The following is a 25,587-nucleotide window of genomic DNA, read 5'->3' on the forward strand; positions in this document are numbered from 1 at the left end:
CTCTCAAGAGGCTGTCTGGTGGCAACCACGGCAGTTTTCCCGAGTCCTGATGTAGCAACGTCTGCTTGGGCTCCCGGCAAGAACCAGTAATGACATACCATCAGACCTCACTCGCCTCTCCGCTGCCAGACCGGTAGGCCCGCTGATTGTCGTGATTTTGTTTTCTTGTTTGGATGGGGGCTGGGAGAGGTGGTGATGGCAGAGGTGGCCTGCAAGGTCTCCTGCCACGGTCTCGCTTGCACGGCATTTGACTTTCTTCTCTAAAAGAGGGACGCATCAGCAACTGTCTGGGGGAATTTCCTGTCTCCCCTCCTGCTAATCGGAGCCAGCCTACGTGTTTCAAGGTCAACGATAGAGACTTTGAACACAAGAGGTTTGGACTCGGTAAGGTCCCCGGGGGCAGGGACACTTCCATTCGTGCTTCTTTCCATGAGCGGTAGACCCCCACAGCAGCACAGTGCCCAACACAGCACACGGGGTTCTTAACGCAAGACTCATGGATCCCCTCCAGAAGACACTTTCTAACCTAAGAAGGCAGAATATTTTTCTGCTTTCCACTCCTCCTGCCCTTCCTCCAAGGTAAGGTGCCTTTCCTCTGTTGTTCCCAACCACCCCAGGTGTCCATTCTCGCCATCAATTACGCTCCCTAACACGTCACCTGAGAATGGCTCAGCATGAGCTTCCAGGTACAGGTTCACGGACGGTAGACCCTTACGGAACCAAACTTAAAGATCCAGAAGAACGAACCTGGGAGCAGAAATTCAGGCCATGGCAGCCACCGTGCTGAGCAGGTGGGACGGGACCTGCCCTGCCCGTGTCACCACTGCTGGCAGTCACTCACACAGCCCCTCCTCTCTTGGCTCTCCACCAGCTGTTGTGCCGGGACTGCACCCCCCCCCCCCCCCATGAGGGATACCGTCGGCAGCCTTGCTCTGCTCAAGGGCTCACATCGCTCTGGGAGGTGGAGGAGGAGGAAGGAGGAGGAAACAGCTGGCAGAAAGGGCTGGAAAGGCACCGGGAAGAAGACCCCGGGGCAGACTGCCGGGGTCCCACTCTGACCGCGAGCCTCTACTTCCCTCTGTCCCCGTCTTCTGACTCCTTGGCCGGCCTGCAGTTCATGGGAGGTTGAGGCCGGCCTGGGCTGGCGATGGAAATGTTCTACCGCAGCCCGCCACGCGTGCTCGCCCCCCGGCGCCCCGCCACACGCACACCCATGCCAGGCAGCTCGGCATTTCTTGGCTCCCCAGGCCTGCCTGTGCGAGATGACTGGGAATGCAGACTGTGGGAGGAAACGACAATATTCATTGTTTGGATTAAATATTTTTCTTGGCCCTCCTGCTGTTTGCTGAGCGTCGTATTTTTTTTTCTTTCCCCATTCTCCCTCATTCCTTCCCTCCTCCCTCCCTCCCTCCCTCTCTCCTAGTCTCTCTTTTTCTCACTCTCTCCTCAGCAACCGAGCACACTGGGAGAAATTTCGGGGAGAAAACAGACACTCCTGGGGTGGAAAGAGCTATTTAAAGGAATCAAAGCAGGTGACAGAACCTTTTGCCATTCTGATACCACGCCCAGCTCTTCCCAAACATGGAGCACTTTGGAGTAAATCTAAAGCTACGTTGTTTTGAGTGTTCACAAGTACTCGTGGGGTCTAACTCGCAGGACTTGTTTTCTCTCTCATTCTCACTTTCTTTCATATATTATGTATATATATACATTATTACGTACACGTCATATACACAGAAAACACACAGATATAACAGACACATATATACACACGTACACATAAATATGGTACGTACGATATATACAATATTCATATAGAAGATACATGTGTCGTAATAATATATAACATGTATATTATGGATATATAACATTAAGATATGTGTTTTTATTATATATATACATACACAGAGAGATGTATACAATTTCTCTGTAAGTTCCTTGGTATAAGGAATGTACCTAAAGGCAAAAATATTTTTACAAACCACAAGCCATCATATAGAAGCCAGATGCAATTTTTATCTTATATATGGCATTTTCTGTGACATGGCACTGTGCTATGTGGATGCTATGCATGATCTTACCGAGCCCTCACCATCACTCAGTGAGGTAGGTATGTATTATCATGCCCATTTTGCCAATTAAAACACCAAGGACTTGAGCCATTAAGGAACTTGTGTGAAGAAAAGACGTACAGCCACTGTCCGATGGCCAGGCTCGTGCTATAATCATCCTGACGTATCCGTCCTGCCACCAGTATTGTCACCAAATCATAATGATACGTCACACTCCACTTCTCAGTAGCAAACCTGGTCCAATCTCTCACCACACCTATGAGCATGCAAAGCCACTCTCTGAGGAAAAGTCAATGCTATAGAAATCCACGAAAAACAGATCAGGTAGGCTATTTAAGTTCAAAACATATACTATGAGCCAGGCGTGAGGCTAGTTGCTGAATTCTTGGGATATTTAAATCGATACATAATTAGTGTGTCTTCTTCTAGGTACAAGGAACACGGTATGTTCTGTGTATGACAAAGTCTGCCTTAAAGCAGCTTTGGTGTCATCAGCACTGAATAAGGAAGGATCTGAACAGCGTCTGAGAAAATAGGAAAGAAATCATGGGCCAATGGAGGATTAATTCCCAAAGTAACTAATAGCACCAATAAGAGCTAGAAGGCTCAGAATAGGAAAGGGTCTGCGACATTTCAGAAAAGCTTTATGGAGTATATAGGATTAGATTTCATCTTTGAGTATGGATGGGATTTGGCAGAGAAGTGGGGAGAAAGATCACAGCAGGAGGTCAAAGATAAGCCAAGATTTCAGATGAAAAAGAAAGCGATGTATCTGTGGTTTTCTGCCTCAAGTATTAATGGCCCACATTAGGAACTAGGTCAAAATCTCCATTCTGAGGAATCTAGCTGCTCCTTAGCCTGAAGACAATAGAGACCACTGGAAGTTTTGCTTTGTTTTGTCTTCTCTGTGTTTTGTTTTGAGCAGAAGAACAGGATAAAAGTTATGTTTCAAAGACTGGATCTGGGGACGGTGTGGGAAATGTTCCGGAAAGAAGGGATCAGATTCAGAGCAGGTAGAAGTTCACCTCAAACAGATATGAACTGAAGAAAACAGAACTGGCTGGTTGTAACATGGAACAGAAAACAAAACAAACAAACAACAAACAGACAGACAGGAGAGTTACTGCAAAGGAAATGGCCATATTTGGGTAGGAGACCAAATGCAGATGAAGGTTTTTTTGTGACATTTTGACTTTCAAACCATGCTAAATGTTTCTCAAAAAATTTGTTCATTATGGGGCGCCTGGGTGGCTCAGTCAGTTAAGCATCCGACTTCGGCTCAGGTCAGAATCTTGTAGTCTGTGAATTCGAGCCCCACGTCAGGCTGTATACAGATGGCTCAGAGCCTGCTTCAGATTCTGTCTCCCTCTCTCTCTGCCCCTCCCCTGCTCATGCTCTGTCTCTGTCTCTCAAAAATAAACATTAAAAAAAAATTTTTTTTAATTTGCTCATTAAAAAAAAAAAGCTAGAAAGAATCCTTACTAAATCTAAGGACTCAGTCTTAAGAAACAGAGTCTAAGCAAACAGCAAACCCTGTCCTATCTCACAGTGATAAGGTCTACATATCTTTTCCCATATAAACACAGACCTAGAGGGTCCTGGCCAGTTTTCTCTCCTGCCCGATTACTGCCAGGCTTTCTCCACAACTTAGGCCTGTTTTGTCACCCCTGTAAAACCCAGGTCCGGCTGAGTTGAGGAACAGCAGGAGGGAGGTGTCATATTTATTCTAGAATATTTTCTTGCCAATAGTCTTGTCTCTTTTAGCCCTGGTCTAAGTTCCTGTGTCTACAAACAGCTCAGTTTGTGTGGCTGATTACTGTGGTTCTTAAGCTCAACCTGTCACGCCATCCCACTCATCAATCCGCTGCTCTGTCCTCCGTTAATTGGTGGATGCACGGAGCCTCCCTGTCACCCATATGGAACCTATTCTGTGTGTAAGTGTCTGGTTTACATCCCCTTTATCTAGGGGACGCTTGTCCGTGTATCTTTTTCACTCTTCCACTGATTGGCTGCATGTGTTTCAAATAGGTCCCCACTCTCATCTCCCTGGTCTCTGGTCCTCATTCAGCAGGGTTCACTGGCACCCTTCTTCCAGGTTAAAGCTTGCAAAGCCTGGGGAGCTGTCCCAACAGGTGGCCAGCACCCTGTGCTCATCTCTTCATTGAGTATTCTACAAGCCCTACATTCCTAATTCATGTGTTGTTTGTTTTCAATCTTCCTACCAGTTAAGAACAAGGACTCTGGAAACAGACTGCTGGGGTTTGTGTATTTATCCCACATTTGCTACCTCTGGAGCTTTGCAAAGGGACCTGAATTCTCAGCCCCTCAGTTCCCTCATCAGGAAAATAGGAATGATAATAAGGGTAATAATTCCTTAGTATGCACCTGCTATATAATAAACACTCAGTAATGTTATTAATATACCATGCAACCAGGAGCTACTTCTTGTCTGTTTCCTGAGTGCAATAAGCCTGGATATTCTGAGTATTGATGGTTCCCTGTCTGTGAAGGTGGACGGTAGCCCTCCCAGAGGCAGCTACGGGATAACCTGGTGGGTCATTCTCCTCTCTCTTAATCACGACCTGTAATCCCAGGGATCTTACATTTACTTTGCCCAAGTATAGGAATAGAAAAACTATGCATAATATGGCCGTAAGGCAGGAAAAATACAGAAGCCAAGTTAGCTGATACTAATCCTCTCTCTTACGTTCTGTTGTAGTTGAGGTACAGCAGCAAGGCTGTGTCAAAGTCTGTCTTTAGTCCCTGGTCTCTTTTCCCCCACCATCTCCACATCCACTCTGGGCCCTGCTCGCTCTGAAAACCCCCTTGCCCAAGGTGTCCATCTCTACCATAGTGTCTGCATAGTCTCCTACTTCTCCGGAAAGCAGCTGACATGTTAAGGAGCCAATGATAAATATGTATTTGCAACCAGATAAAATAGAAATTATTGAGGAGAAAATGACTTTAACTTTGGAAACTTTGAGACTTCGTAAGCCAGATGTGGGAGATAAATATTTGAGGGAGAAATAGAAGTATGTACAGCATCCTTAAAGTTACACAGTGCAGGCAGCCACCTGTTAAAGAAAACTGGGAAACTTCGTTCTATGTGTCGGAATGTCTTCTACTCAGGTGAAGTGAGCATGAGTGGTGCTGCTAGGGACTGAAGTGTGTTCCTCCAAAATGTATATGTTGAAGCCCCAACTCACAATATGATGGTATCTGGAGGTGAGGCTCTAACAGGTCATTAGGTTTAGATGATATCATGATGGGATCAATGTTCTTAAAGAAGACATACCAGCTCCTCCTCTCTCTCTCTCTCTCCTCTCTCTCTCTCTCTCTCTACCTTGTGAAGACATAGCAAGAAGGCAGCCGTCGGCACACCAGAAAGACAGCCCTCACCAGGAAACTGAATGAACCAGCACCTTGATCTGGGACTTCCCAGCCCTCCTGAACTGTAAGAAATAAATGTCTGGTGTTTAAGTCCCTCAGTCTGTGGTCTTTGACCACAGCAGCCCAAGCAGACCAACACGCATGCCTTAGTTAGTGAATTTATTAATTTAGCTATTTTTCCTGATCTGTCAACACAAAGCATTTTCAGAGATCCTGTCTGAGAAAAAGGGAGCACGAAAACAAGGTAAGAGAGGACAGGCAGGAAGCGGCTCTCAAGAGGGAGCCCAAAGAAGTTAAAAGATCACTGGGTTCTGCTATTCAGTTACTGGGCAACCTGGATGGGTCTGGCCATCGGGCTGGGCGCAAGGGGCATAGACACAGGACAGGTGAGTGTGGCCAACAAGCCGGGCAAGCTCCAGGTACTCGTGACTCAGCTGCCGTGTCACTGGGGTCATAAGTGGTTCCAAGGCCAGAGACCATTCCCAGGAACCTGACGGCATAGCAGACATGCACCACCAAGTTTAATTTTTCTCACATTAGAAAGACTTCAGTTGAATCTAATCTCATTTTTAATTAGTCCTCACATCGCCTGGTGAGACAGATTAATATGATTATCCATATTCCACTGATGGGGAAAATGAGACAAAGGGCCATGCCCCAAGGTCACTTGGGGAATGAGCACTAGAGGTGAAAATTAAACTTAAGCATTTTAAACTTTCAAGCCAGAACACAAGGGAGAGGACATTGGGGACATGGCTTTCATCTCCATTTGTTCAGGATCTTTCACATCTGGATAATGCATATTCAACTTACTACTTGGTTTGTCTAATTAAAAAACAAAATACTAATTCCAGTTCTGCACCCCACCAGTCCACATTCAATGCATAAAGAATTCACTAAATAATATATGCCAAAGAAGAGAATTAAATGAGCATTACTTAACCACATGTGAATATTTGTTGACTATTTATGGTATGTTTAATAATAAACTACAGTGTGTGTGGGGGGGGGTGGATAGGGGTGGATATAAACACAGAGGAATTAAACATGCCCCCTGCCCTCTAGAAGCTGGTTTAACTGGATGTTCAAAATAGCTACACCAACAAAAACACAAATAGCATATACCTCCAACCACACAGGCAGGAACCAAGTTTTTCTTTACTCCCCGTGGTAGATGTTCAAGCATTATATGTTGGGAAACTGTTAAGCTGAGCTTTCTTCAGAGTAAACTGAGATTATCAGTGTGAGAGGTGAGCCCACAGAATAATCATGCACCCTCCTTCCAAGCAAATTAAGTTCATCTTCAACTCCTCTCTTGTATTCACATCCAACATCCAAACGCTTACCATTCTACTGCAGAAATAGTTCTATATTCAGCCCCTTTTCTTTCTACTTTCTCAGTTCAGTGAGAGACTATTACACTAGCTCAGGTTAGAGGTGATAAGGTTCTGACTTCCACGGTCAAAAGTTTTTGTCATCATGACTTTCTTCCTAAAGTATACGTCCTATCATGTTTTCTCTGTGACAGAGATATTCAATGTTCACCTGATATCTGTATAGTCCCCTGTGTTTCCCTGACCCTCTTGAGGCGGGCTTGAGGCCATGTGACCACGTACTGGGAAATAGAAAGGCAAGCGGAAATGATGTATTAATTCTGTTCCAAGGGACTCAAGAGTTACCGGCCCCTCTTGTGTCTTTTCCGTCCCTTTGGAGGCAACCATGGAGACCACATTTTGAGAGAACAGAGGAATAAGACAGAAGAGATGAATGGGTGCTTTAAATATTTACACCTTTAGAGATTTAAGACTTAATCTCAGACAAAGACCAAATCAAGGGGTGGATCTTTAACACCCTTTGTTGAGGCTTTTAACTGGACTAATGTGGCACCTGGGGGAATCCTCGCATCTTAAAAAAATGCCTCCTAGAAAAGAGACGAAGGCCTTTGTCCCAGAGAAGCCTCTTAAGCTTAGAATACCTTTAATTAAATCTACAGAGAGAGCCACATCTGGAAAAGACTTGTGAGGATAGCTGTTGGTATATGGATTTAACTAAAATTAAATGTATACAAAACCAATAAAGTCTGTGAGTTGAATTGCCAAAAGTACCATCAGCTTGGATTAAAAGAGACTTATAGTTGGAGAACATGAAAAGATTTTTGGGTCCCCCATAGTCTATGACAACAAAGCAGGCAGAGAGAACCATTTAGCTACCAGTGGAGGGATGTTCTCCAAAGCAACTTTTTGTGGCCTAAGAGGATGATGGAAAATGAAGGACTCCCAAGCCAGCAGAGCCAAAAGCCATGAAGAACTCCCTGGGAGTTATACCCAAGGAGTAATCAAATGCTACTGAACAAGATACTCCCTATTCTAAGAGTAGGGGTTTTTTACAACTTGTCTCAGAGGGATTTCAGAATTGTCGTAGGCCGGTAACTGTTACGTGCCTCTCATTATTCTGCCTGAAAGGGGTCATTTACTGTAGGTGCCTTTTCTCTGCCCCACTTTGTTCATCAGGTGTGTGTAAGGTAGAGAACTTGAACACCAGGCTCTAGATTAAGAGAAGCACATTGTAACCTGATAGTAAATCACGATCGTCTAGATTTCAAGCCTGATGCTATGATTGGGGAAGACTTTTGGAGTGTCTTGGGATCGAGTAGAATGAGTTTAAATGCAACAAATGTTTGATTGACTGGCAGATGACATTACATGTCCACTGTTCCTTTCACTCTCTTCCTTTGTCATGACTTCTCTATCAACAGAGTCTGATTCTCCTTCCTACTAATTCTGGACCTAGCCATGGGGCTTGTCTTGACCAATGGAATGTGAGTGCGTGTCACACACGCTACGTTTGACCAGAGGTTTTGAATGTGCTGGCATGCCTCTGCTGGTCCTTCTGTGCCCATGCTATCCACCAAGAGTTAACAGAACCTGAGTAGTAGCTGCTGACCCTGAAACCTCGAGTGACAGACACGTGGAGCATATCCGGACCCAACGCACAACCTAAAGCAGAACGAGTTCAGTCACCCTGCAGATGCACGAGTGAGAAATACATCTTGTTATTAAAAGGCCCTGGTGCTTGATTATTTGTTATACAGCATTATTACGGACAAATTTGATGACTGCATTGCACCACTCCCTTTCACAGCTTTGCCTTTCCACATGCTTCTGTTTATCCTTCAAAAGGTTACCCTTCTAAGAAGATCTCTGCGTGACTGGGACAAGCTAGTTGCTTTATTCTCGGTGTCCCCACGTGACTTTGAATGTATCTCTGTGTTGCTATACTCATGGGGTAGCAACTGATTGCTCACCTCTATTGCACAGACTGGGTTAGGAAGTTAACTTAATCACTTTTGTAACTCAGCACAAACTGGACACTCAGAAATATTTTAAGGGAGGAAATGAATAAATGGGTATGAAGCAGTGGTCGTAGCTTAGTGACCAGGGTATAAGTCGGGAAAGGAGGTTACAACTCTTCTGCAAATCCCAGCCATTGGGGGGAGCAGCAAGCTTTTAGATTGGGAAATGGCATGAGGCTCACACAGAAAAGCTGGATGAATTTGTTTTTTCGTGTGTTGGAATTTGGAGCCCTAGATTCTGTAGCTAAGCTTGGAGAGGTGGGAAGATGCTTCCCATGCATGAAGTAGTGTACATTCCTGGGTTAGAACATGTTTTCTTTGGGGGTTGCTGTGGTTTCTTTCTCTTTTTCTCTTTTCTTTTCTTTTTATTTTTTTCCCCAGCTTTGGAAGCATCCAATGTTTGCAATAACAATAACAACAACAAAAATATGAGGCTGGCCCAGTATGAATCAGGAGAGAATGTGTACATGCAGTGGATGTAGGGGGTAGGAGAAGGAGGTAGAAAGTGGAGAGAGGGGAGAAGAAAGGACGCACACAGTTGCCAGGAGCTTCACAGAAGAAAATGCCATGCCGGACACGTGGCTGGCACAGAGGAGAGCGACATCTGTTCTCGATGAGGATCCCCGGTGTGTGCACGTGTGTGTGCATGTGCGTGTGTAAGGAAACACCCAGGCTGTGTGCTTCAGGAAGTCTGCTCGTGGCTCCAGTCTCACTGGGTCTGCGATGCTGCCCTCGGTGGTGGCCTCTTACCGTGGGTTAGATCTCCAGCCAACTCAACTTGCGAAGTATGTTGCAGGCTAGAACGGGCTGTGGAAAACAAGCCCAAGAAAAGCCACAAGGGCCTCCTGACCCATTTGAATTTTTCTCCTGCCAAGCTCTCATTACTGAGCTTAAATAGGAAGGAAAACAATGTATAAGGCTGAAGAGGCTATGGAGACTCTACGGGGGGAAAGTCTCGCTGGGCTCGCTGGGCTAGGGGTGCTGAGACGAGAAAGAGGTAATAAGTCTGTTTTCAAAGTAGGTGTATGGTTTTGTTTTGCCCTTTTTTTTCCAGTTTGGTTAAGCATTTGAAGACTTGTTTTCTCTCTTACCCCTGTTACTCTCTTCAATGAAACGCAGGAGAAAGAAGGTGGAGGGTTTGCATCCTCCAGGGACAGTGGTCATCCTCTGAAGGAGGAAGGGGCCCTAAGATGCTGGGCTGGAGCTGGCACACTGCTGGCAAGCCTCCAGCGGGGGCTGCTGTCAGCCCCTTACGCGAGGCTCTGATGTCCACTTTGGGTGCCTACGCTCGGAAAGGTGGAGCCAAAGAGACACAAAATTTAGCTCAAAATTGTAGACCTGATTCCTGAAAGGGATCAGACTGAGTCTAAAGGAGAGCAGCAGAGGTTGCACTTCTCCTTTGTCCCTTCTTTGCTGCTACGTTACGTGCACACCTGCCCGCAGACATTCAGATCCCTCGCTCCAGAGCTCTGGCACTACGTGAGGCATGTGTCCCCTGCAGCGTCGCCACGCCTCGGCCTGGCCTTGCTTCTCACACAGGGATGATGACAGCGATGATAATCCCCTACTCACGTGTGGCATGTCGTGTCTACAAATGCTTTCACAAACAGCATCTCGTTTGAGGGCCAAAAGAACTTTGCAAGCTAACCAAGGAAGATACTGTTTTCCCGTATGAGTTAAATGGCTCTGATGGAGGTCACACAACCAAGGAAAGGTAAGAGGAGGAGCCAAGTTTTCTCTCCGCAGAGCACAAACAGCCTTCAAAGAGCTGAAGGGATCCTGGGAAACCATATTTCATCCATCCCCAACGTCCCGGGCCGGGGCCATGCCGACTGTAGACTTAACACCAAAAAGCGTTCAGTAGAAAGGACGCTTAAAGGAATCAAAAACTCAGGGTCTCCTGGCAACCTTATTACTCTTCCCGAGTTAGCAAAATTGTCCTTTTCCCCTAAGTAATCAAGTTGCTCAAGGTTGTTAAGCTACTGCTAGTCCTCTCCCACATGTGTGGCTGCCCGGAACTTTCTACCTCATTCATCCGTGCAGAAGGTATTTATTGAGCATTTACCATGCTCCAGACACCTTACCACTTTATTATGCACGAGATACAACAGTGAATAAAATAAATAAAAAGTTCTGCCCTGTGAAGCTCAAATCCCAGTGGGGGGAAAATAGACATTAAAGATAACAAATAAGTCATTATTTCATAACTTAGAAAGTCTTATAAGAAACAGGACAATGTAAGGGAAGCAGGACTGCTCTGTGTTGGGGGACGGGTGAGAATGAGGGAGTCAGGATAGCTGTAATTTTCAACCCAATGGTCAGAGGGGGAACATCTGGGGGGTTGTGTGAGCCATCGTAAGCCATTGGCTTTCACTCTGAGCGAAAGGAGCATGGTTAGAAGGGTTTAGCAGAGTCCTGCGTAGCTTTCATGTACATGTTGACAGCATCCTTTGGCTGCTGAGCTGGGAAGGGACCACGCGGTGGTCATGTGACCAGCCAAGAGGCTGTTGCCCCAATGCAGGCAGCAGATGATGACAGCTCAAACCAGGGTGGCAGCAGTTGGAACAGCGAAAAGTGGATGAACTGTGGATACATTTTAGTAGCTACTGGGATTGCCTGATGCATTGGATGTGGAGGGTGAGAGAAAGAGAGGAATTAAGATAGCACCGAGGGTTCTGTCCTAGGCAACTGGAAGTATGCAGTTGGCATCGGCTGAGATGGGAAAGTTCGCACAGAGAAATGAGAAGCCGTTGTATATGGAATCCCTGGATTCTAGAATTCCACCTGCTACTCTACAAACTTTGTCTTTAGTCATTGTTACTGCCTTCTCACCTGACTCAGAGCATTTGTAATCCCTTCTATCCTCTCTTGGAGACCTTGGGTCTCCAGTCCATCAACCAGATTATTACCCACGGCCAATAAATACATTCAAGTCTCGTCCACATCAAAGGTCTCTTCATGGACACTGTTTTCCACTTAAATGACAGCCCATGGCACTTCTTCTACTGGCCAACTTTTGGAAACAATAATTTTTATTTGCTGCACCAACTTTCTTATCTGTTTCTCAACCATTTGCCCTCTCCCCTGCCCCACTGCTACCTTTGTGCCAGGGATTTCAGTGAGCGCTTAAATCACAAACTTAGTGGTCTCATGTCAATACTCAACTTGTTGTCTACTCTGTAGCAGTTAACACTATTCACCATCTCCTTCTCCGGAAGTCTCTCTTCTTTCACAGTGTTTCTGAGACCACTCTCTCCTTCATTTCCTTCTACCTTTCCAATCATTCTCTTCCTATCTCCTTGACTAGCTTCACTTCCTCTGTTCTTCCTTATTATCACCTGCCAGGTCTTTTTCTTTCTTGTCCCCATTCAAATGCCTTGCATGACCTCATCCGTTTGCCACCTTCAATCATCACCCTTACTTTCCTCTTTTCTCAACCTAAGTCACCAACTGAGACTGTGTTTTTGAACGTCTATTTCCAATTCCACTAAACTCACCCCGTCTAAAGCCCAAGCCCATTATCCCCTCCACAAGCCTACTTCTTTTTCTTTACAGAGGTTAATGGCACTCACTAACCACCCAAGCACCAGTGACTTGGATACAGAACCTCATCTTCCCTACAGGATGTGATTCTAGAATCAGTTTGATGCCTTTAAAGGAAACCCCTCAGTGGTTACTTCTTTCCATCTCTACACCCAGGAGCCAAGTCTGGGCTTTCATCCCTTCTCTTAAAATACAGACGCTGTTTCCTAACCAGTCTACTGATCACCTGTCTCTTCTCCATGGGCTTCATCTCCAATAGCGTATCATATCTGATCTTGCCGTCTCCAGTAAAACCAAAAAAGTGAGGCTCTTCGATGCCTCCAGAATAAAGCTTGTATCCAAAACATGGCAGCATTCAAGCCTCTTTTTAATCTAGCCCACGCCTCTCTAGCCTCACCTGTAGTCTCCACATATCCCATCCTCTGGTGGTTCTCCAGAAATCCTCTGTGTTTTCAACCCCCGTGCCTTGTGCTTATACTATCCTCCCTGCCCACAGGGCTTTCACCTCCAACTGATGAAATTATTACATCCCTCAAGGCCCCACAGGAGTGCCATTTTGTTATAAAATTGTTCCCAAATCTGATGTCCCACCTACTTCCTGCCCGTTCCGTAAGCAAATGCAACCACTTTCTTTGCACTGTTCCCACAGCACATTGAGCATGCCTCTCCCGCAGATCGGACAGGGGGTTCCCAGGAGACAGGAGCCCTGTCTCATTTCACTTCATATCCCTAGAGTCTCATACTATGCATATGCAATAAATGTCTATTCTGTGAATTAGTGCTTCTTAATCTAAAACTTACACTTTCAGGAGTTTGCTACCTTTAAAGAGATTTCTGCTTGGCTCTAGGCTGAAATAAGAAGTTAGAAAAGACAATGCAGGGAAAAGATACCAAAAAAGATATGTGGTCTCTGCCAGGTGCGTCTTTTTCCTTCCACAGAGGCATAAACTCTGTTGAAGGAATTGGTAGTAAGAGTGTGCTGCTCACTGAGCACATACTATGTCCCAGGCTCGTTGCTGGTAAAACATAGGAATTGAATTTGTTTCTATATCAGTTCCCTCTACACACCCCACTCAAATGACCAGAAAGGAATCAAAAAGGTAAGAACTTACAAAAGAAAAGAGGATATGAGGGAGAATGATAGCCAATAGAGAATTCAACACATAGGAGGGTGGAAAATGGATGGGCGAGCAGGAACTGATATCACAAATTTGAGAAAACAGATACCTAAATGTCTGAAATGAAATAGAACCCCAGAAAAGCTAAGGAATTAGAAGTGTCAGGCATCCCTACCAGCAGCAGTACAGGTGTGTGTGTGTGTGTGTGTGTGTGTGTGTGTGTGTGCACGTGTGCGTGTGTGTGTATGTGTGAGCAATGGTCTCAGAGAGCTCAAACTCATCTTCCATATTAGGAAGTCAGTTAAGAATGTCCTAACTGAAAAAAGAAAATCAAGATTAGCAGAAGAATTATTAAATAGATATGTGTGTGTAGATACAGATGTTTACAGATGTAATTTCCAGAAGAAATCAAAGAAATGAAACCAAAGAAGGAAAGAAGACACGAAAGGATCCCCTCTGCCCAGAGAGCCTGAGGTCAGATGGCAGAGGGGCAGGTACTGTTCATCTTCCAAATAAACCTAGAGGTGCCAAATGGCTCTCTCTAAACTAGGTGCAGGTATTACTTTTATAGGATTAAAGCTCAGTTTAAAAAATATTACACAAAAACAAAACAAGGGTGGAGCTGAGATTCAAACCCATTAGTCTGGGGTTGAGATGTGTAGCTTTTCTTCTACACGCGGTGCTGGCTGCAATTTGCAAATAATCAACTTGGGAGTGTCACCCTCTTTGTCATTACTCACCGCCGGGTTAGTCAGAACCACAGACCCACAAACACACACACCCACACACACAACATGCGTATAGGTACACATCTGTACTTTAGAGACTAAAAAGTAAGGTAAGATGTCTAATAGCATAACTTGCTGCCACTCAGTCATTACAATAAAGCATATAATCAAATAATTCCACCTGAAAGAAATGGGGATTTTAGTAGAATGAACTAGAAATGACCCAAACTATATGCACTTTCTGAAAGAGATTGCTTCCATGACTATTTAATAAAGACGTTGTGCCAGTGATCATGGTGGTAGATAGTATACTAACCAATGCTCTATAGATTCATGAACAGTCTCAGTGCATGTATTTGAGTCGTGCTTAACTGTGTTAAAACACATTTTAGAAGCACACGTAGAAGTGGTAGGGGAACAATATCTCTGTGCAAAGTGAAAAGGGGTAGAGTTTTTTATGTATAGAACCTGATTATATCTGCTTGCTGCTAATTCTAAGCTCAGTTATAATCATCGGGAAGAATCTGGAAGGTCGGGCGGGTTAAAGAAAAGAAGGTAGCATTTCTGTGATGCCAGTTTTGCAGGCAGGTAGTATTTACGTTGCCTTCAAGCCCAGGCTAGAGATGATAAAGAAAAAGAACAGAAAAAAAGGGGAAAAGCACAGAGAAATCAGAAAAAGGGTGCGGTGGGAGGAGACAAAGGGACAACCCGGATGTTGTAAAGAGAATAAGCAGAGGGAGAAAGCCGGCCACCCAGGAAGCCTAGAAGACAAAGAAAGCCAAATGCAGTCCCTTAGAAAGCCCACCAGGATGCACGGCGTGGCTCCAGGGGAGTTTGAGAGAGGCATAAATTCTCCTGAATGTTGTTAATCTAGATGAGGTTTTACAATTTGCATGGGTCGTGCTCTCCGTGTTTCACTCTTTTAAAAAGTGAGGGGAGGGAAAACACAATGGTTTTAGCTTTCAAAATGAAAACCTAGTCCTGATTAACATTTGGAGTCTGATTTTCAGAGATTCCAGCTGGAGGATCTGAAGTAGAGCCCTGAACCGAATAGAACTCTGGACAAGCCCAAAGACATGCCCGGATTTTTCAGCCTCGTGCAGAGATTGCACAAAACTGGCAGCGACGTTCACAAACAAATCTCGAGGGGATCGGAATTTGGCAGTCGCTGTGCCTGGAAGGCAGCTCCAACTTAAGCTAATTTTCCATTTTTCTCTGGATTTTAACACGGCTAACACATATTTAGATTTAGATTTGTAAGAACCTACACTATCCCTACCAGAAGCGGGGTGGCTGTCCCTGCTATTGGCATCTGGGCTGTTATTATTCCTGCCATAATTAACATTTTTATGGTCCCTTTTCACCCATAGATCCTAAAGGACTTGGCAAGAATGCAAAAGACAAGCAAGCCCATATGATGTGTCCTCTGAGAACCAGCAGGGAAGGAATGATTATTATATCTGATCTGTAAACAGCTAAAACGTGGCAAGGAGAAGTTTAATTGCTGGCTATTATTTAAATGACAAAATATAAATGGAAAGGGAATGAGAAGTTAAACTATGGCACAACCACACAGGGCGCAAGTGATAAAGTTGGAATAGAACATTTGGATTTCTGCATACAGATATCCTAAAAAGGATTCATTTTTCTCTTTCTACTAAGGAATTTATAAAGACATACTCAAGTGAGAATTTGAAGATTTTGTGGGGGGGTTTTCTGGAGTTTTTTGAAGAACCATTACCCATCCCACCTGGTCACACTTCGAAGTTCAAGCCATGGGCATTTATTAAAAGTAATTTGTGACTATCTGGTGATGGCATGGCGTTTCTAAAGAGCATAGTCTTAGAGATGAATCTTAAGGATAGAAATGAGAAAAGAATGGCTGGACAGGTTTCACCATGAGGCTGAGGGGAAGGAAGGAGAGAGGTTTCTTTTTAAAAAAAATTTTTTTTTAACGTTTATTTATTTTTGAGACAGACAGAGACAGAGCATGAACAGGGAAGGTGCAGAGAGAGAGGGAGACAAAGAATCTAAAATAGGCTCCAGGCTCTGAGCTGTCAGCACAGAGCCCGACGCAGGGCTCGAACTCACGGACCGTGAGATCATGACCTGAGCCGAAGTCAGACGCTTAACCGACCAAGCCACCCAGGCACCCCAGGAGAGAGGTTTCAAATCAGACAGGCATTGGTACATTCTTCAAGCCCCCACAACGGTCACTATTGAGCTATTCCAGCTCTGCAGGCAGGTCTCAAACCCGGGAGTGCACTGGAACCACCCGGAGGGCCTGCACAACTGCTTGCCCACCCCTTCCCCAGGGCATCTGCACCCAGAGTGGGAGCTGAGAATCCTCCTGACAGGTGTCCAGGCACACCTCAGGCGGGGCCCTGGTGTATTCTGGATCTCTGCAGGTGCCGGGCCAGCCCACGCTGCCCCACTTGAGTCTCAGAGAGCTCTATGGGTGAAATACAAAACTGTCTGAGTCACTTCGGTCTTCAAATATTTCACTTGGGAGAAAATGTTCCTTCCTGCTTTCTTGCAGGAGGGCCAGCCACTTTAGCTGCCACAGGGAATGTGGGATTTCTGCACCGGAGCCTCCCAGACACTCACACATTTCATTTCACCTTTAAGAATAAAGATCCCTCAAATTTATGATTGTGGTGATAGGTTTTGCCACCCTGCCGTGGAGCTTCACCTGGTCGGATGGATATGAAGAACTATCACTATTTACACACACACACACACACACACACACACACACACACTGCCAGCCTCTCCCATCCCTGACCTCAGATCATCTCAATTGGAGCTGTACACAGTCTCAGCCCCAGAATAAAGCATATCCCTTAGAACAGGATTTTTTAGTCGGACTCGAGTGCCTCTCTCTTGGCTCAAACTCTGGGCAAGAAAAAATGGTACAATAAAACCTTGATTTTCATGCCACCATTTCCACCTCATGAATTACACACTGGCCCCTGCATCCCATAGACTTGACAGCAGTAAAGCCAGGCAGTGCCCATGAGCGATCAAGAAGCACAAGCTAACAGGGCTAGCATCTGGAATAGAAATAACAAATAGTGAAAGGGAGGCAGGGGGAGTGGTCCAAGACAACACAGAAGAAAGAATCCAAGGAATGGTGGAGCAGATGGAAGGAATTAGTGATGGAAGCATTGTCGGCATCAGCTACTAAATGTGTAAAAAAAATACAACTGCCCACCTACATTTAAATAAATGCAGCCACTCTGCAGAAGCTAAATTCATCCCCAACTCCTCCTCACCGGGTCTTTCCATCTCCTAATTCCCTCCTATACAAATTCCAATCAAGGGTGTACTCCTACAGTTACGATACACAAAAATATCTCTACTAGTTGCTTTAAGAAAACTCCAATATATTTACATTTAAATCCATGGCATGCTAGATCTGCAGGGAAAGAGAATACCAAACCATGTTCTGTGTTCGAGGCAGCAGAAAACTTGACCGTGTCAGAGAGAGGACAATACACATCCCCTTTCAACGCTCCCAAGGCTAATATGCCTTTTAAACACAGGTCTTTATAACCCTGTATAAAGTCTAACACTTCCAGGATATTTCACGCAGCCTTAAATAGTTCATTCGGTTCTCAAACCCATTATTTTCTGTGCCGTTGTTACTGGGAGGGGGTGACTGTGAACTCTTCTGTAGAGAAAATATTTATTACACGAGTCTTTATCTTTCTCTTCTTTGGCTTAAAAATCCCAGTTTCTTTGGATTTTTTTTCCCCAAAGGAGTTATTATCAAGCTTTTGATATTATTTTTGTTACCTTCAACCTGTTCAGGATTTTCTAACGGCTATGCTACAGAAGCTAGACTGAGAGAGAAAATAGGATCAGAGCAGTGGTGAGAAGAATAAAAAAGACAATGAGACCCTCAGGTTTTCCGTTGGTCCCCTTTCCACTCACTGTCATAGAGCTTGTTGTTTTAAGGTGCTGTGTACCCCTGATGAGACAGAATTTAAAATTTTTCTTCACTCTAATTTTAAGACAACCTCCAGTGTTCTCTGGCTTCTAAGGATTTTAGTTTTATTACTATTGGCCAGATGCTTGTACCTCTATCCTGGACCTTTCTGAACTGCATCCTATTTCAGGTGACTTCATTTTTTCAAGAACTATCAGAAGACACACCCTTTGTCCCAAGATACAAGGTACTGCTGGATACTATTATCTATGAGTGTATTAATTTATTCCTGCCCAGTGTTTCTCAAAGCGCAGTTAAGCATTGCCTGTATTAGAAGCACCTGGGGCATTTGTTAAAAAAAAGCAAATTCTTGGAGCACCTGGGTGGCTCAGTCAGTTGAGCGTCTGACTTCAGCTCAGGTCCTGATCTCACGGTTCGTGAGTTAGAGCCCACACTGGGCTCTGTGCTGACAGCTCAGAGCCTGGAGCCTGCTTCCGATTCTGTGTCTCCCTCTCTCTCTGACTCTCCCTCATTCATGGTCTGTCTCTGTCTCTAAAATAAAACGTTAACAAAACATTTTAAAAAAATTTAAAAAAGCAAATTCTCTGGGCCATCTGGGTGGCTCAGTTGGTTAAGTGTCCGACTTCGGCTCGGGTCATGATCTCGCGGTTCGTGAGTTTGAGCCCCGCATCGGGCTCTGCGCTGACAGCTCAGAGCCTGGAGTCTACTTCAGGTTCTGTGTCTCCCTCTCTCTCTGCCTCTCCCTTGCTTGTGCTCTGTCTCTCTTTCTCTCAAAAATAAATAAACATTAAAAAAATTTTTGAAAAAAAGCAAATTCTTGGACTTCACACCAGACTTGATATGTAAGAATGAGGAGGTAGGGGCAGAACCTAAGAATCTGCATTTTAAAAGAACCCCAGGTAATTATTAAGCACATTTTTAATCAAAACGACCCACCGAGTCCTTTGCTCATGTCAAATCAGTAAAGGTGGGGGTGCAGCCAAAAGAAGCCTTGAGTGCTCCACTGAATGTGCCACCCATTCGGCACAATCCACAGTAACGATCCGTGTCATGGTCAAACTCCCTAGCTGCCGTCTTAAATGGGGGGGAGGGGGTACCTCATTTGACCTAGTATGACACATCTGCTAGGTTTAAGAAGTGATTTCTCCTTGGGGCCCCTGGGTGGCTCAGTCGGTTGAGTGTCCAACTAGGTTTCAGCTCAGGTCATGATCCCAGGGTCGTGGGATCGAGCCCTGCATCAGGCTCTGCACTGATCATGAAGCCTGCTTAAGACTCTCTCTCTCTCTCTCTAACTCTCTCTCTCTCTCTCTCTCTCTCTCTCTCCCCTGCCCCTATCTTCTCACTCTCTCTCTCAAATAAATAAAATGAAAAAAATTTTTTTTAAATAAAAAAGAAGTGATTTCTCCTTTATCTCTCTGACAAATCATTCTGTCACAAAACAAGACAGTTGGAAGGGAGGGCATGTTCCTTTCAGTATAGGACATGGACTTGGAACTTAGAACTGTTACTAGTAGAAAATCACACTTGCAGGCACATAGCCATTATTGTTCAATCCACTTCGCCTTTAAAACGGTATATATTGGGGTGCCTGGGTGGCTCAGTCAGTTGAGTGAAACAGTATATACCACACAGCTTCGCTTCCGGTTTTCTAAGGGCTCCTCATTCCTTCAAGAACATCAGAATGAGAATGGCTTAGATAGGGCATCAGAGAATCTTCATCAGCAATCCTTAACCAAATCTCCCTCCAGGTCTGCCTGGCCCCTTCCCCCCTCAGGGTATATGCACAGCCGTGGGTCCTGCCCGTCACTGGCATATGAAAAAGAACAGTGGCAAAAACCATAACTTTCCTTCTGAAACAGAAGCCACTCAGTATTACAGATAGATGAAATCCCATTAACGTTTATCACACACTCAATTGCTGTTTAATGAACATTCATACAATAGGCGTTTGCACACCCTTTATCAGGTTCCGACTCTCCTATCTACCCTAGCTTAGTCTGAGTTTTCTCTTGCCAGCTGGGACCAGGATGAAAGTAGTAAAACCAAAAGCAGGACCGGCCTGGAACTGACGCCAAGGAAGGACAGTGCCAACAGACTCCCAAAGTGCAACCCATCCACCGGGTAAGACATCAAGGCCAACCGAAGAGGCCACAAACCGGAAGAGAGGCTCTTTAAGAGAAGGACCCGTGGGCACGATTAAGATCAAACATCTAACCAAAATCTTAATCTTTTGATTCAGATCCAAAATTCCCAGAAACAGGGTGGGGGGGGGGAGGGTTGCAGTTATTTCTGAATTAGCATGACCCACACTCTACTGAAGTGTGACCTCTCGGAAGGCCCCAAGCTACATCCCCGTGGGTTGCGCCTCCATAGTTTTCTGACCAACAAGTTTGAAAGATAAATTACATCCATGTAACTGAAAGCTGAGGGAACTTAGATTCAGAGAAGGTAGCTCACTTGCCCAAGGAGTCGTGCGATAAAGGATGGAAACGAGGTTCAAGCCTGCCTCTAAGCCCCAGATGGCCTTTCTTCTGCTAGTCCACGTGGCCCTCACCGGATCTGTCGCAAGCCCTTTGGATTCTGTGCACGGCAGGGTTTTTGCTCCTCACTTTTCCTATTTCTTCCCTGCCTTTACTTCCACTGTGCTGCTTCTCAGGAGCCTGATCCAATCTGTTTCAGTTTAAGACTCTGAAAGTCAAAGTTCGACCTTCAAATCTCTGTCCTTGCCTTTAGGGGCATAGAAGCAGGTATCACTGAAGAATTAGGTTACATGTTTCAGAGGGATACAAAAGGAAATAAAGCACACATCTGACCACTTGGGAGCTTGTAGTCTGTTGGAAGGATGGATCTATCCAATAATCTTGAAACGATGTGGTAAGTGAAGTGATAGGCATTTGCAAGTGTATGTATAAGAGTTGTTAGCAGAAATGGCAGCTAATGCCCAGAGAGACTCCCTTGAAATTCCCAAGGAATTCCTTAGGAATCTTAAAAGGCTTCCTAAGTTTACTGGAAGCCTGAGGAACATCAATTAACCATGGCTACCTATAGTAAATAATAAACACTCATAACGATAGAAACCGGGTGTAAGCTGTTGCATCAGTCTTTTTTTTTTCATTTTTTTAATGTTTATTTATTTTTGAGAGAGACAGAGACAGAATGCGAGTGGGTTAGGGGCAGAGAGAGAGGGAGACACACAATCCGAAGCAGGCTCCAGGCTCCGAGCTGTCAGCACAGAGCCCGACGGGGGGCTCGAACTCACAAGCTGTGAGACCATGACCTGAGCCGAAGTCGGACGCTCAACCGACTGAGCCATGCAGCTGCCCCACGTCAGTCTTAATATATATATAATTATATCAATAAGATCCCGTCCCCACATAGTTAGCAAGTGTAGAGTCGGCATTTGATCCTAATTATTCTAACACAATTCTGCCTCTGTCCTTCACAGTTCCCGCGTTTGGAACAGGAAGGGCACAACTCTACACAAAACAGCAAAGGGCTGAAGAGGGAATATCAGAAACCATAATCCCAAATGGGGGCTGCTGACAATAAACTTGCAGGAAATACACGCTTGTGGAAAAAGCAGCCCCAAAACATAGGTCAATGGGCACTCAATTTTAATCATCCAGCAGGAAAGAAATTAATCTCTTCTACCCAAAAAGGGGCTGCGAGTGTGGTCTTTATTCCCAGCCGCATTCCCTGCAACACAAGGTGTTCTTAGTCTAAGTGGAACCTTGGGCTGTGGACTTTGGCAGAATTAATAAATAGGACTTTATGAAAGAGCAAAGAAGGAAGAAAAGGAAGGAACGGGGCGGGGAGGGAGAGAGGATAACACATGTGATCTGACAGTATCCTAGTGTTCGTGGATGGAATTATCACCCACAAAATGAAGACGCCCCCTTCCCTCTCTCTTTCTCTTGCCATGTCAGGAAAAGAGTACACTTTATTGGACGAGTGTTTGGCAGAGTAAGTGTTTGTTTTCTGCACAGTTGTCCTAGACGATTTGTATACTTGTCTGTAATTTTAATGAGCACCGGTCTGGGAGTAGGAAGAACAGTTAGGAGCCCAATGCAGTAGCCCAGGTAGGGAATGCTGAGGCCCTAGCAAGGGGGGCTGAGGGGCTCGACAGCAGGGTGTGGAGAGCTGCTCACGTGATGATCGGCTCACCACTGACCTGGTGACTGACTGGACACGGCAGCCATCTCCAAGCGGTCTGTGACTTACGGATCTCAGGGGCTTCCCACGGGAATGGCCGGTCTCGCTTCCCTCCTGTCGTTCTGTCCCTTTTCCGATCAGACTTTGCACCTACGGCTCTAGAGACCACATCAGCACTTCAGCCTCGTGCTTTCTGCTCTACTCATTCAGGGAGTGCTCACAAAGTGGCTAATGGTTCCCAACAAATGCCACTACTTTATAACCACTGACTATGAACCAGACAGGGCAGATGCTTAAGCGCTTCATGTACATTATCACATTAATTCCTTGCCACCGCTCCTTAAAATAGCTTTGTTGTCCCCACTTGCCAACACCGATTAAGACTCGAAGGCTCACACCGCTCAGCCGGCCCAGGATTTGAACCTACGCTGTCCAAAATCTCTCCACCCACAAAGCTACCATCCCTTGCTCATGCGTAGCTTACAAAAGAACTAGAAAACACCAGGAGGCTCAGGTTGAGTTTCGAGAAACAACCAGAAAACCCTAATTTAATGTACGAACAGGTCTAGGCTGCAGATACGTAGTATGCACGTTTTCTGGCTCAGACAACGGGAACACAGGTTACGATGAGAAGGCGGCATTATTTACACAGGAGCCGGCAGAGAAAACCTCAGAAATGTCTCTTAAAGAATGCAAGAGGCATAGAATGATGGAGGGCAGAAAGCCCAAGCTCGTGGCAAAGGGGACAGGGCACCAAGGAGCAGAAATGACACGAAGCGGGACATGGTTGGTAGGCTAGCAAGCTGATGGTCTCACTGTCCTGGGCTCACTGAGCGGAATGAAGTGTGAGGTCCTCAGCTTTGCCCAGGCGGGATGTCTGAAGGGGACATCTCACAGTTATACTCGGTATCGTAGAGGGAAAAAAAAAAAAAAAAGGAAAACTCCTTCTAGATACCGGGGAACCAATGTCTAATTTGAGCTCAGATTTCTGTGCAGCACTTTTTAAAAACTTCTCATCCACCGAGCCCTCTTTGGTTTATCTTGCCTCTGCGTCTGTTTTCCCTCCGTCTGTCTTTGACGCTCTTCAGTTGCCCCTAATATATTTAGCCGACTTTTTCCAGGAAAGAGTTAGGTTTCTGCCAAGTGACCAGTTCCAGCCTCTCTCACCCTTTCTCTCCCAGTCTCACCCCCTCTCTGCATCTCTTACTTACTTCTTCAGAGTTTCTTCCCCTTCTCGTCCCCTGTCTGACTCGATTCCTTTCCTTTCCGGTGGGCACTGATACTCCTTTTTTCTTTGCTTCTTCCTCCCACCCTTACGTGGTTTTTTTTTCTTTCTTTTTTTCCTCCTCCTAGCCTCTGCTGGGACACCAGAAGCAAAATCTTATCCTTTCAAACCTTTTCCTAACCAGAGAGCCCCAGGAAATACTGTAGTATACTCAGAATGGAATTAATGTTGGCTAGAATTACTCCCGGACAAAGAGAGCTTCAAATTGGGGCTCCACAGGCTGGGAACCTTCTTGACTCCTCCCATGGTGGCCACGGCAGTGGCTCTCAGACTTCGGAACTCTTCAGAAGCACCTGGAGGCCTGTTAAAAACACAGATTTCTGGGCCCCACTCCCAGAGTCTCCAATTCAGTAGGTATGGGACGGGGCCTGAGAATGTGTATTTCTAACAGGTTCCCAGGAGATGCCAATTGTGCTGGTCCGGGGCCACACTTTGAGAACCACTTGAGGCTCAGCTGTGCGTAGTAGTGGGTGGGCAGGGGAATCGGAGGAGGGAGTGGAGTTTTGTTCCTTGTCACATCAACAAAGGGACTGACAGGAGCCTAGGAAGCTCAGGATAAGGGATCAGGAGGATGCGTTGGGGGTGCAGGGAGGAGGGGAAGACACACGAGGAAAGCTCTGTGTTGTAACCTTCCGGGAAACACGGAAGCCAGCTCCCAGCCCTGTCACCCACCCTCCCTCCTGCCATCACACATGGAAGCAGCAGAAGGGAATTCTCAGGATCCCTTTGATCTCTTCCCAGTTCTGAGTCCTCTGTCTGTTTATCTCCCTCCTCCCTTGGCCTCCTCTTCCCCCTTTCTACCCCCTGCCCAGTGGATGAGTCACTGCCCCTCCTCCCCACCCCACTGCCATCTGTTTTTCTAATGATGGCAGAAGATGAGCTGTTTTGTTGGCCCGCGCCGTAACAAAGCACACTCTCCACTAGCATTTTTCCTGATGGACTCTCAGAATGCTATTTTATTGGTATCATTTCCCCACCCAGTTTTCCCTTTGTCTCAAACCCCACCCTTTCCCCCTCTTTGGCCTCATGTAGATCCCAGTTTCCCAGAATTGGATAAAGAGAAACAGAGATACAGAAGAATCGAGGGATAGATAAGCATGTGGGTTGGATGCGTGTGTAGGGGGGAGGGTGTTAGAAATCAGGGGCAGTTCAATGGCTCTCGCTAGCACACAAGGAGCAACCAGAATTACCCAAGTATCACTGCTAAGTGGTTTAATTACTCACAGTGAGAAACTTGAATGGCAAAACCTACTGTGACTGAGTGGCCATTCCTGGGGTGAGAGGGTTTAAATGGTGTGTGTGTGTGTGTGTGTGTGTGTGTGTGTGTGTGTGAGGGGGGGGGGTAGGGAGAGAAGAGAGGTGTCCCCTCTTCCCCATGCCAGGATACCTGGGTCATTCTCTGTCTGTAAGGCTCTGCCTCAGTCTTGACTCTTCTTTGCAATAACTCGCGTTAATCTAGCTAAGGGAACCTGTGTGAAGAAGTACATAGGATTCCCTGAGGAAGTAAAGGTCTGGTTTGAGTTAACCAACAGGGGGTTACAGGTCTACCTCAGACGTTGCAAACAGATGCCTGCACGCCCCAAGCAGTTGACATACACCAGGGATGCCCACTAGGTAAGGAGCCACAGGGAGAGGGGAGCATCTTGCTCACCGAGAGAGCAGCTGCCTTTTGGAGCTGTAGCTGTTACTCAGGTCTAGCTAACTGTTGCCACGGTGCCAGATAGTCTTGTTTTCCAAGAGACATATCAGCAGTGTTTGATATTGATTTTTATCTGGAGTATGTATGTACGTGGGTGTGTGATGTTATATATACATACACAAATGTTATGCGAAACCCCAGTTTTTAAATATTGGCAACCAGAACAGAATTGTTTTCAGAGACGGTGCTGGCCAAATAAACCTGTCTGTAGGCCACCATCGGTCTGCAAAGCTCTGATCTAACTAAGCTCGAGTAAGGTCCAGTTACAGAATCTCAAAACCGTATAACATTCTGAT

At 45.6% G+C, this 25,587-nt stretch overlaps 1 protein-coding gene across 3 annotated transcripts in view; it reads right to left on the reverse strand.

The window, feature by feature from the left end:
• The window catches only part of PAPPA2 (pappalysin 2), a 525,758-nt gene that overhangs the window by 13,296 nt on the left and 486,875 nt on the right, over positions 1-25,587 (reverse strand). The gene's annotated exons all lie outside the window — the stretch shown is intronic.

This window comes from Acinonyx jubatus, chromosome E4, assembly GCF_027475565.1.
Source record: "Acinonyx jubatus isolate Ajub_Pintada_27869175 chromosome E4, VMU_Ajub_asm_v1.0, whole genome shotgun sequence".
Lineage (NCBI taxonomy): Eukaryota > Metazoa > Chordata > Mammalia > Carnivora > Felidae > Acinonyx > Acinonyx jubatus.